We start from the raw sequence: 13,788 nt of genomic DNA on the forward strand, positions 1-13,788 counted from the left end.
CACTTTCAGAGGTGCACATGGCCCTGAGATTCACTCAGCCTTCACCAAAAATGAGTACCAGGTTAATTCCTGGGGGCAAAGGGGGTCAGGTGTAGAGCCAACCATTACCCCACCAAGTGCCGAGGTTACGGATAGTAGAAGCCTTCACCTTCCATCCCTCCAAGGGCCTTCATGGCCTGTACAGAGATGACTTGTATCAAATAAGAACAATGTTAACAGGGAAAGTTTCACCTTAGCCGACGCCATTGATATTGAAGCAATATTGAAGGTTCCACTTTGCACAAATTACTCTCTGGGCTTTATACTGATACAAATTACTCTCTGGGCTTTACACTGGTAAAACTCTTTTCTTTTTACAGCAAAACTGCAGAATATTTGTTCATCATACACCAGGAAAACATTTGTTCCACAGGACATGAAACGACAGTGTCAACCTATGGCTGAGAGAAGACTGTGGTCAGAAAATGAAAGCTTTTCACATAGATTTCTCATTTGGGATTTACAAGCTCTAACACAGCATTTTAATAAAAGACTACATTTGGAATAAAAGGAAAGAATACCCTGTTACAAATTTTGTAAAGTAGATTTCACAGGCGATAGTCCTTGTGGCTTTATTGAACTGAGTTGTATTCACGAAATACCATTTATAACCCAGATCAATTTTTTTTTTTGGAAGATTTCCCTGGGGTGCCAAGTTAGTACAGTAGGACCTTAATTATCCTGTGTAATGAAGGGGAGGAAGAGATATCAGAAAAGGCGAATAATCCATAACTTGTTCTTACCTTAGTTTTAGGCCGCTATTCATAGTTGGTGACTTATTTCTTTAATAAAAATGACTTACCAAAGCTCTACTTATTCGTGAAGTTAATTTAAACGTTTCTCATATTCATAGTCGTTGGTCAAGTTCTACTTTGTTAATCTAGACTTCATAATGAGTTACTTATTATGCAAACACTCTGCACAATCAAGTCAAACTTTATAGTACGAGAAATAGTACAGCCATCATTACAACAGTTGAATACCGGGCGAGTTGGCCGTGCGTGTAGAGGCGCGCGGCTGTGAGCTTGCATCCGGGAGATAGTAGGTTCGAATCCCACTATCGGCAGCCCTGAAAATGGTTTTCCGTGGTTTCCCATTTTCACACCAGGCAAATGCTGGGGCTGTACCTTAATTAAGGCCACGGCCGCTTCCCTCCAACTCCCAGGCCTTTCCTATCCCATCGTCGCCATAAGACCTATCTGTGTCGGTGCGACGTAAAGCCCCTAGCAAAAAAAAAAAAAAACAAAAAAACAAACAACAGTTGAATATGCGAGTCATCCTTCAGACGTAAGATAGGAAACTTGCTGTTAGGTTTAGGAGAGGAATTACTGTGATTTGCTTCAGACACGGCCAACTAGATCTACGGTGCACTCCTTATTTTGAGTTTGTTATTTATTTGTCCTTTTACCTGTTCCTCTGCGGCTTAAATTGTAGTTACTTTTTCTTAAATGGATATGAAAAGCAGTCGCAAACATTTTACTTCCATTGAAAATGAGGTTTCAAGGATATTTTATTGAAACATTCTCAAATCATCTATCTAGCTACCTATCTATATACTGTATATAAGCAGGTCGATCTATGAATGTATATAAAGGTATAAAAATGAAAATAGACGTGAATTAATGAGGCAGTTCCAGGCATCTCAGAAACTTACAACTTGGTACCAGAGAAGCTGATGACCTCAGAATCCCTAGAAAAATAAAAAATTCTCAAAATTCCCTCAGGGTACGGGGGGGGTTCCAATTTTGGACTCGGCATAGGAACGCAGTCATAAATATTTACCCAAAGCGATAACCTATAGGTTTCTTGGGCTTAAAAGATTTCAGGAAATTCCTAATTTTTATCCCCCTTTCCCCCAAATCAAGATGGTGGCACAATCTGCCAGACGAGCTAGAAAATTGAAATTTGGTGAAATTATAGCTTTTAGCCTGTAAGCAAGCCATTTTAATGATGGTACAAACCTTCCTTTCAAGGTATTTGGTGACTAAACGGTAAGTCTTTTCACAAAGCAGATGGCACAATTTTGGTTCAAATTGGAGTGATCTACAACTTTGGTCCTTTGACTTGTTGTCATATCTCTCTCCCTTATACGTTAGATTTGGCTGTATTCCTCGATTTTACATCGATTTTGTGATTTTTACAACTATATTTCATAGTTTGACACACTTATTGGGAAGATAGTCATCAAATTTGGCACACATACTGACATGATCAATGGTGACCATATGCGAGCCAAATTTCATGATTCTAGCTTCCACATAAATATGCAAAAAATAATATATAAAGTGTTAAAAATGTACCCAAATTTCACCCCATTCAAATTTCCTAACTCAGTCGTACCCATAAATGTGGCAGATGCGAGAAAACGTTTCACGACCAACGATAAAAGGGGCGTCTGATGGCGCAAACCGTTTGTCGATATGATGAACTGTTTAGGAGCAGTAAATATAGAAATGAAGATCTGCACTTATAAATGTGCCCATGCTTATCTGTCATCTACATATAAAAGCAAGTCAGTTTGGAGTGATCTAGAAAGGGTGTGTGCATCATTATTATTATTAATACTTTACAAATTGATAGTGACTGCCAGCAGGAGGGCATCTCCTGTTGTAATCAATTCTCCCCATTTCTACTTTGACTGGCAGTAGGAATGGGGTCCTTCTCCAACTACTGTGTAGCTGGCCTACCATTTTAATGAATAATTCCTTTCTCGGTTTGACTAGCAGAAGGCAAGGGAGCCTGCAATTTTGCTCACATCTCCTCTACCTGATTGTGTCTGGCAGTAGGCAAGGGTGCCCACCATTATAAACAAATTTACCCATTAAAATATGACTGGCATTATAATCAAAACTCACCAACTCGAGTGTGACTGGCATTAGGAAGAGGGGCCTGCCATTAGAATGATAACAGTATAACTCAATCTTGATTGGCAGTAGGGGAGGTGCCTGCTGTTATAATGAAAGCTCCTCAACTGTAATGTGTCCGGAAGTAGGAAAGGCAGCCTGCCATTGTAACGAAAACTCCCCAAATTTATTGTGACCGGCAGTAGGCAAAGGGGCTTGCCATTATAATGAAACTTGCCAACTCGATTGTGAATGGCATTAGGCAAATGAGCCTGCCGTTATCATCAGAACTCCACAAATGGGGTCCTCCCCATGGCGTTTCTTCGATAACGCTAAGAGACATGCCATTTCATAAAATCTCACTCACCGCGTGTGGGCCTACAGTAATTCATGTAGAAATCCGTATACAGTATAGAATACCGTAGCAAAGCACGGGTACATTTGCTAGTAGAGAATAAGAAGATGGACGTGGTATCTTCTAAGCAAAGGGAAGATGCTTGGTTAACTATTGCTGAAGAATTCAATTTCTCAACACATACTGTAGAAAATGTAAGTAATGTTCTTATAATGGTAAAAATACTATTACAGAAGCGAAGATTATGTATTATTATACCTAGCACTAATTTGGTTATAATTTATTGTAGCGAGATGAAAAACAATTGCAAGAGGTATGGGCAAATATGGAATGCCATCACAGGAACCTCCTTTTGAATTCCACTTCACTGTAGAATTCAAATTGGTCCATAACATTTTGCAAGTATCACTTTGGAGCACAGATTTTTTCCAACACGTCCTCAAAATCTTCATCCATTTTATAGGTTTAAGATGCGAAACAAGTCAAGGGTCTAATTGACTTGACAAAATTCAACTTATTTCATCACATAAGTAGCACTTAAATGGCCATGAATTCCAGTAAGTTAGACTTTATGAAGTATATCGCTATTAAGTAGGACTTACTTGTGCCAGAATCTGGAATATACCGAGCTCGATAGCTGCAGTCGCTTAAGTGCGGCCAGTATCCAGTATTCGGGTGATAGTAGGTTCAAACCCCACTGTCGGCAGCCCTGAAAATGGTTTTCCGTGGTTTCCCATTTTCACACCAGGCAAATGCTGGGGCTGTACCTTAATTAAGGCCACGGCCACTTCCTTCCCACTCCTAGCCCTTCCCTGTCCCATCGTCGCCATAAGACCTATCTGTGTCGGTGCGACGTAAAGCAACTAGCAAAAAAAAAAAAAGAATCTGGAATAAAGTCGAGATTTAAATTCGACTTGAACATAAGTAACTTATTACTTATTGCTACTGTGAATACCGGCCTTATGATCTTTTAAGAAGTCTGCAACTTTCTTTCCTGAACTTTATTACCAGCAATTTTGGCATGATAATATCTTATAATGTAGTCTGCTGGTAGAAGTTCAGGCTAGAAATATTGATGTAATGAAATTCGGTGGCAGTTAGAAGACTTCATATGATAGGAGTTTTCATGCACAGGAGTATGAAGAAAGAGTTTGAGGGAGATAATTAGGATTCTAAGGGAGGACAGGAATGAAGGTAGTTGTCCCTCAAATAACGTACAGGATAGCTAGTACACAGAAGGGAAGCAAAGAAAGAAGTTTTGGAAGACAGATGAACTAATGTTTTAAGGGGAAGGTAATTGAGGTTCAAGCAATCTAGTCAGGGGCAAAGTTCAGGAGAGGTATCATTGAGGAATCGGTATGAGTCACTGTAGGTACAGTAGAACAGCAGAGGAAAGGTGAGGAATAGGGAAGTTGGTGCGGAGGATGGGGGTGGTTAAGTGGAAAGAGAAACACAGAGGATGGGAGGAGAGAGGTGGAACAGGGTCATGAGATGGAGAAAAGGGAGGAGGAAGTAGGTGTTGCAGCCATCGGGGAAGACTAGGAAGACCTAGAGGGGAGAGGATCTAATGAGTTGGGTGGGGTTGACGCTTTGATCAGGAAGAGTCCATATGCAGGCTGAATAAATTAATTACTATGCCATGAATAATATAATGATTACTGGGCTGTGAACAGGTTATACGATTCATTCCTCTCTTATTCTGTCGAAAAACAATACGACGGTTTTTTGAAATGTGGTGATTTTCCAAACTTCTATTACATGCCATCCTCAGTATTTTATTTTATATTTTTTTATTTTTTGCTATTTGTTTTACGTCGCACCGACACAGATAGGCCTTTTGGCGACTATGGGATATGAAAGGCCTAGGAAGTGGAAGGAAGCGGCCGTGGTCTTAATTAAGGTACAGCCCCGGCATTTGCCTGGTGTGAAAATGGGAAACCACGGAAAACCATCTTCAGGACTGCCGACAGTGGGGCTCGAACCCACTATCTCCCGATTACTGGATACTGGCCGCACTTAAGCGACTGCAGCTATCGAGCTCGGTAGTATTTTCTTCTGAGTGCTCTCTATCTCTCTTGCCTGAGCTTATTAATTTCCATGAGTTCCTCTTGCTCCTTCCTTCCTTGATAGTAGACATCCAATAAGGCCAAGAATTTTCTTTGGTTCCCATTGCATTTGGTACATCTAGAATCTATTTCTTCGGGAGAAGTCTCGGGTTCAATTACATTCACATCTTCCTCAGCCTCTCCTTCCTCTGGAATGACAACCTCATCTTCTTCGTCCCCATTGCCATCATCTTCCTCGTCTTCCAGTGCTCCACAGTCTTGCATCTCATCAATTCCGAGTTGCTCTGGTTGATAGTAGAACTTTAAATTTGTGGCGTTAAATGTCTTTTCTACGGTGTCTTCCATACTTCTTACTTTATATGCATTATCTCATATAGATGCACAATCCTGTATGGGCCAATATTAGGATTGCCAGGTTTTGGTCAGCAAAAAATGGAAGATTTTCAGGTTTTGGTCAGGAAAAAAAGGAAGATTTTATGACCTACTGAAAACCATCTCTGGTAGTTTTATTTTAATACACAACCTACAAAAAATAGGGTTGCCACTTTCTTCACAAAAAGAAGGAAGATTTTTCATGGACATATTTTTATTAAATGCCATTTTCAATCAAAAACCACTCACATTTACGTCTTAAACCCTACTGCTTCGTATCACTTTCGTATTTTGAAACTGATTTAGCTTAATCTAGGAATCTACTCTCATTCTTTACTAGGTTATAAAACTCTTTGCAGGACATGTCAAAATTTATTACAATTTGAAGCTTTGATTTTATGAGTTCTGGTGAGCACTTGTTCCTAACATCAGTCCACTTGTCCATCATCGAAAACACTCGTTCCACAAAAGCATTTGAACCTGGTATGCTTAGTATAAAACACTTTTTGTTGAGGCACTAGTGTGATGAAATTCACCCACTTAGACACATCTCCATCCTTAGTGATACAGTCAGTAAAGTTATATTTCACCTCACAAAATTCTTCATATAGCTGGTCCAGGTTGACTTGATCTTGTAGATTGAGGATTTCAACCGTAAGTTCAAAGTCACAATATTGTATTTCCCCATTCAAAGAAAGAGGTTCCAACCATGCATAATTACTAGCTGAGAAGTCATAATTGTTTTCAAAATATTTCAGCCATGTGTCATAGAAACGATCAAATTCACATGAAATCTTCCTAAGGGATGTTGATGAAATCTCTCTCATAAATTTCTTAGTTTCACTCCCATAGAATTTATCGTTCTTTCTTTGTGTGATCTTGTTATAGATCTTGCACAGACTGTTATGAGATTCAATAGTACTTATCTCCATTTTTTCCAGGTATTTTGATACTGATTGCATTTGACCTCCTATATTTGACACAAAATGCAAATATATTTCAGGAATAATTTCCTTCCCTGGGTCTGATGCAAGCTGCTTTGGACAGGCATCCATGCTCTTGAAATAGCACTTTATAGCTGGCCAGTACTCATTCAGTCTGTTAATGGCAGGAGTTAAGGAGGGCCATCTTGTGGGTACATGTTTTAATATTTCAGACCACTCAAAATCCATAAATTCAAGAAATGATTCAGTTTCTCACGCGTTATGAACCATGTGATTTGAACAGCTGTTTTCTGCAGGTTGGGATTCTTGGAAAGCAACAACAGATTGTTTCCTGCCAAAATTCACATTAGCATTGTCAGCACTATATGCTGTTAAATTATTAATATTGTGATAGTACATATATCACATCCTCGCACTGTATGTAGAAGTTAGAGATATTATTGTCAGTATTTGATTTATTATTATTATTTTCAGTATTTCATTTGTATATTTTGTCATTAATCTTTGTAATTTGGAAGGTAACCATATATGTAGTATGAGTAATTTGTTTTGCATGAGTGGGAAAACATTGCTATCTTGGACTCTGGTAATTCGTATGACCTCATGTGGGCATCCCAGTGTCTGATGAGATGAGCTTGTTGTGGTAGTAGGAAAGTTCTATGACTCATGTGGAACACCCGAGCATTTGTTTATGTCTTGGGACCAAGTATGAGTTCAGGGTATAGTCTTGACTTGAGGATCACTCATGATTGGCTGGCAAGGACCAATCCAGACGTATCATATGAGAGTAAAGGAGAAGCGGATGTTTATATAAACTTCGACATCACTGTATGAGGGAAGAGCTGACAGTCGTAGTGAAATGATATACGTGCCTCTCGCTCCGCTGTCTCTCTCCTTTCACTGAGACCTTCAGAGAACATCGAGAGGATACACTACCTGTCCCAGCCAGTACCTAGGGTTGGATAGGGAATCTGTGGCCCAGGGACCCGTAAAGAGCAATTTGTCGGCAAGCCTGGAACCATACAGACAACCAGCAACGAACTTCAAGAACTGACGGAGAGTGAGGAGCTGTCGTTATCATGGCACTCTGACCACTCTACGGCCGTCAATTCATCAGCGGAGGGCAAAGCGCAGTTATCACAGCGCCGCCTGCCGCCAATTACTCCCATCGGCAATATATTATTCTTTAGTAATAATGTATTGAATATGTCAGTAGGATTCAATGCTACAAGCGCGCATAGCGTGTCGCTACCGGCCCTCGCTCAGGTCAATGACCCGGCCGAGCGGGAGCTGGAGGTGACTCAGCACCTAGCATGCTCCACGAGCGGGAAACGACAAGTGTTAGAGGAGGTGGGAGCAGACTGCACACCTGACTCTCGGCAAGTAAACCTAACGACTGGAGTTTACCTAGCGGGGCGCGCTATGCACAACTATGCGTGCACCACCACTACTAATACTACCACCACCACGACATCTCCGATCACCACCCCGTCAGTACAAGCCAGCTCGCACATACCAGTGCAGCCACTCCCCAATCGGCTGGCCAGCCTCAGGGCTGACCCCCGAAATAAGAGCAGGCGAAGCCTGGAAGCTGAGCTTGAGTGCGTGATGTTGTGTGAGGGCGACCGGGAACCGGGGCTAGGCCCCGATGTGCCGGAACCCGAACACAGGAAGGAACAGTCGTATGGCTCCACTGAGCCAGTAACTGGAGCAACACAAACATAAACTGGAGGCTACTTCTCCCCCTAACATGAACCGAACCCTCAAACCCGACCCAGTGGTCAGCCCGTCGGATGCCGGGAAAGTGGGACCCAGTTCCGCCAACCCGAGCACAGAGACAACAGCGCACAAGGGAAGGAATGAGAGGAAGAGACGGACTCTGCGGATGGCGCTAAATAAAGTCCACCCCCACCCGTGCAAACGAGACACTCGGACGAGGCTCCACTGGTGATTGACCTGTCAGGTAAATCCCGGGAGACCAAATCTGAAAGCTCCGAGGGAGAGGGACTCAGTGAGCACGGGGTGACCGAACCCGAGGTCCCAGCCACCCAGCCGGGAAACCAGGGTGACGGCTTCAGGGAGGCAAAAGGGAGGAAGAAGAGGAAGGGGAAAGTCAATGTGACCCAGCCCCTGAGCCGCAAGGCCCAGAAAGGCGGGACACATAAACCAAGTACCCGAGTCGATAGTAGCACCGAAACATCTATCGGCTCTACCCAGCCCCAGCACTCCACACACAAGAGGCAGACTCGTCAGAGCCCACCTCAACCACAACAACAAATGAAACCAAACACCCCCCACCCCTTACGGTATACACCACCAACACTAAGACACTTGAAATGAAGCTCCTCACAAAGCTACCACATGACCAGGGAAAATACTACTTCTCCAGGCCGAGAATGGATGCACACGAAGCAATCCGGCTGCACATGCAAAGCTTTGAGAGCTACGAAATTGCTATCGGAGTGCTAAAAGGGCTAAATATTAATTTTGTAAAAGTATTGCCCAACAGCACTAGGAAGCGGTTCGTAGTGAGGACCCCCATTAACGGAAGTAATGCGGTCGAAATCCAGCTTGCCTTGAAAGCACAGGATATCCCCGCATTCTCCGTGGTGCGGATGCGAGCAGGGAATAGGCCAGTCAAGGGCAACCTATTCCTAAGTTGCCGTGGCCGACACCCCAGAAGCGGACAATCTGCGGAAAATGCGGATGCTCGCGAACATGCTGGTGTCGGTCGAGCTGTACCGCCCCCAGCCACTGGCCCCTAATGTGGAGTGTGTCAGAGGCATGGCCATCCAGGGGCAGCGTGCTGACTGGAGCCCAGATGTCGCAGATGCGCCGCCTCCCACTTGTCCCGCGACTGCCCCCACGGCAGCGACCCCGCACACTCTAAGTGCGCCAACTGCGGGGGGGAAACACGCGGCTAATTTCAAGCAATGTCCCAGCTGCAGTGACTTCGAAGCCGCCTTTCAAGGCAAAGGGCCAAAGCCCAAGCAGGCCCTTCAGGCATAAGCGCTTCACGCAAAAGGAATCCAGGCCCGTCAGGCAAAAAGGACCCTTCAGGTCCTGCTGGCCCTTCAGGCAGAAAGGGCCAAAACCAAGGCCCTCCAGGCAACCAGCGCCCATCAGGTAGAGGTCTATTAAACTTCAAACCCACACGGACGGAGGGTACACACAACCCAGGGCCCTCAGCCCAACCAGCCCCCACCACTGTCCAAGCTAAGACCTTAGCCAACAACAACAAAAAGGCCCAGTCCCATGTAAAGAAACAAAGGCAGGTTAAGCCCACGCGAGATCCCACCGAGTTACCTGAGGGCCCGCCCCCACCACTACACCAGCCACTACCATCCCACCACCTATACCTGAAATACTAACACAGGTGCAACAGCCAGAAGGGAACATGGCAGGAAGGGTGTTCAAGGAGAAGATAGACGAAATTCTGAAAAACGTCCTTCCGAACTTGAACTTAACCGTGATCATAACCTCTGGAGTTACGGTAGCCAAAATGCTGGCCGCGACCCTATCACTCCCATGGCTAGGGGACATGGCAAACACGATCTCCGAACTCCTGACCCTAGATGGCTGAACAAACCAACGAAGATGATAATGACAATAACAATAATAATAACACGCAGGAGCTTCGAATTCTAATATGGAACTGCCAGGGCGTCAGGTCTAGAAAATACGAACTCGAAGCTCTCCTAACAGAAACCTTCCTCCCACCGGGGAAGAAGTTCACCATAAGAGGCTACAGATTACACAGAAGCGACAAGGCCAATAGATTGCAAGTGACTAATCTCATGTTTTAATCCGTATTGAAATCTGTTAATATACAATAATAAAGTTTTATTATGAATCCACCTGTTCAATACATTATAATGTTGTTACATTAAAATAACTTCATTAGTTAAAAAGTTATATATGGGACATGTTTCGCTCCCCTATAGAGCATCATCAGCCAAATCCGAATCTCAAACGATTGTTATTTACGTAAACAAAGACTTAAGAACCATTAGAACACTTTTGACAAACTTAAAACTTATTCTATTAGAAAATCATAAAATATAAAATCCTTGTATACATGGCTCAATTACATGTGCTTAATAGGAACATACATTAAAATTGTGGAAGAGAGAGTACTAAAATATAAAATAAATAATATATATATCATGTCCAAATTCTAGAAAGACGTGAAGATCAATCTTAGGAGTCAAATTTGAGGATCTTCTTAGCAATGAGATCTGGTAAAAAAGTTATTTATCCCTTGTGGATAAGAGTCTATAAAGATTCAAATTTATCGTCAACTTGATGATTGAACTTATAACAGGATAAATGTTGGTCTTCATCCCGTTATAAGTTCAATCATCAAATTGACGATAAATTTGAATCTTTATAGACTCTTATCCACAAGGGATAAATAACTTTTTTACCAGATCTCATTGCTAAGAAGATCCTCAAATTTGACTCCTAAGATTGATCTTCACGTCTTTCTAGAATTTGGACATGATATATATATTATTTATTTTATATTTTAGTACTCTCTCTTCCACAATTTTAATGTATGTTCCTATTAAGCACATGTAATTGAGCCATGTATACAAGGATTTTATATTTTATGATTTTCTAATAGAATAAGTTTTAAGTTTGTCAAAAGTGTTCTAATGGTTCTTAAGTCTTTGTTTACGTAAATAACAATTGTTTGAGATTCGGATTTGGCTGATGATGCTCTATAGGGGAGCGAAACATGTCCCATATATAACTTTTTAACTAATGAAGTTAATTTAATGTAACAACATTATAATGTATTGAACAGGTGGATTCATAATAAAACTTTATTATTATATATTAAGGCCAATAGAGTCGGAGTGGTGGCAGTTCTGGTAAGGAAGGACGTTAAACATATGGAAATAGACTTACCAGAACTGGTCGAGCTGGAAGCATGCGGAATTGCCGTGCCAGTGCGAGGAACACTCGTCAATGTCATATCGGCTTACTCCAGACCTAAAAACCTTCACACACAAGAAGACATTGAATCGGTACTAAGGCTAAATCGAAACACGATCCTAGGAGGAGATCTAAACTCGAAACACGCCAGCTGGGGATGCCTGAAACCTAACACAGACGGCACAAGGCTGTACAACCACATGCTATCCCAGGACTGTGGTAACAGTCCCCAGTGAACCCACGTTCCTAGCACCAAACGAATAGGTCGACGATATTGTAGACATAGCCCTACTGCGACATATTCCTCAAAGACACAGCATTAAAGTCATTAACGACCTAGGATCAAGGCATTAACCAGCGATACTTACACTGGACGTGAACCCAGAGGAATATGAGAATAACCCCAAGCGCCAACTCAACTATAAAGCAGCCAAATGGGGTAAATTTGAAAGAAAACTCGCTTCACTCCAACAGGGGACTGAGGACATACAAATAGTAAACCCAGCCCAAACGGATGAATCCCTAAAAACACTCATAAATGCAATCCAGGCAGCCACAACTGCGAGCATCCCGGTACACAAACCCAGACAACACACTAACATCAAAATACCGGCTCACATTAAAGATCTAATACGCCAGCGCAACCAACACAAGCGAAAATGGGCCCGATACCATCGCGATGAAGACCGGATACGTAAAAATGAACTCAGAGTCGAAATCGAAACCGAGCTAATGGAGTATAGGTCGCGGATCTGGAATAACAGAGTACGTTTGACACTAATACCAGACCGGTATGTAACTTATCGAGATATTTCATGCGAGAACCACACGTGATCCCAACAATCAAGGGACCTAATGGACCAGTATACGAAAACCATGATAAAGCCGAGGTGATAGCTGACTCACTGGAAGCTGCCTTCACGCCAAATGACGAACGGTCAGATCCCGCCTTTATTAGACAGAGGCCAAGGTAGCGGAATTCCTAGCAAACGCACCCAAGCCCGAGGTTAAGAAGACTAATATCCATGAAATTAAGTGGATAATAGACCACCTTAACCCGAAGAAGGCACCCGGCCCAGATGAGATTCAGAATATAATACTAAAAAAGCTAACACCGAAAGCCCTTGCATTACTCACTAAAATATACAATGCAATGTTTCAATTGCAGTACTATCCGGAACAGTGGAAAAGGGTGAGAATCCTTGTATTTGGCAAACCAGGCAAGGACAAATCTAACCCTAATAATTACAGGCCCATCAGCCTCCTGGACGCCCTCAGCAAAGTATTCGAGAAAATACTGCTGAAAAGGCTAATAGCACATATTAAGGAAAGAGGAATCATTCGACACGAACAATTCGGTTTTAGGAACGGCCACTCCGCCCCACAACTGCTTACCCGGGTCTTAGAACAAGCGACCATCGGACTAAACAAGCGGAGGGACACAGGCACTGTATTCCTCAATATCCAGAAGGCATTCGATAAAGTCTGGCACGAAGGCCTATTAGCAAAATTAATAGACCTCAAATTCCACCCAGGGTACATAAGATTAATTAAATCATACCTGGAAGGCCGAGAATTCCAAGTAGATGTCCACAACACACTGTCAAGCATGCAACCGATCAGGGCGGGCGTAGCCCAGGGGTCACTAATAGGCCCAATCCTGTTCGTCCAATATACGAATGACATGCTGACAGCGGAACTTGCTACCACCCACCTCTACGCAGATGACACTGCTATCACAGCACAACACCCTCAGTTAGCATGCACCTGAAAGAGACTACAAGTAGCACTGCAAACCCTCGAGCCCTGGCTAACCAAATGGCGTATCAAGGTCAACGTTGACAAATCCCAAGCTGTGATGTTCACTAGGAAGAACAGACGCACACATAGGCCAGCCAATATAAAACCACTCAAACTATTTAATCAAGATATAGCATGGCACGACAAGGTCAAATATGTAGGAGTAGTCCTAGATAGAAAACTAACCATGCTATATCACATTAAAGAAATCCAGAGGAAAACACATGCACGACTGTCAGGCAGCTCTATCCTATACTGAATAAAAGATCCAGTATTAACAAGAGAGTAGCAATCAACATGTACAAGGCCCTAATTAGGCCAATAATAACATACGCAGCCCCCGCCTGGGGCTACACTGCTATGACGAACCTGGATAAGCTAGAACTAATACAAAACAAATGCATTCGAGCAGCGGCTAGACTCCCATA

Source organism: Anabrus simplex, chromosome 5 (assembly GCF_040414725.1).
Source record: "Anabrus simplex isolate iqAnaSimp1 chromosome 5, ASM4041472v1, whole genome shotgun sequence".
NCBI lineage: Eukaryota > Metazoa > Arthropoda > Insecta > Orthoptera > Tettigoniidae > Anabrus > Anabrus simplex.